Consider the following 212-nt stretch of genomic DNA (forward strand, 5'->3'; position numbering starts at 1 on the left):
TTTTACTCCGATACCAAAATTGGATGAAACCAATTTCATTAGAAAGAGGACTCTCATATCTTTCCGTTGATATATAGTATATCACCCAGATCATTGTGTACGAGGAGTTATGATCGTTTGAAGTTGACCCAAAAATTCGCTTTTGATAGGTTGAAGTAGATCGATCATAACTTTTTGCTGCGATAGATAAATTGGATGAAACTAATTTCATT

This window comes from Capsicum annuum, chromosome 11, assembly GCF_002878395.1.
Source record: "Capsicum annuum cultivar UCD-10X-F1 chromosome 11, UCD10Xv1.1, whole genome shotgun sequence".
Classification (NCBI taxonomy): domain Eukaryota; kingdom Viridiplantae; phylum Streptophyta; class Magnoliopsida; order Solanales; family Solanaceae; genus Capsicum; species Capsicum annuum.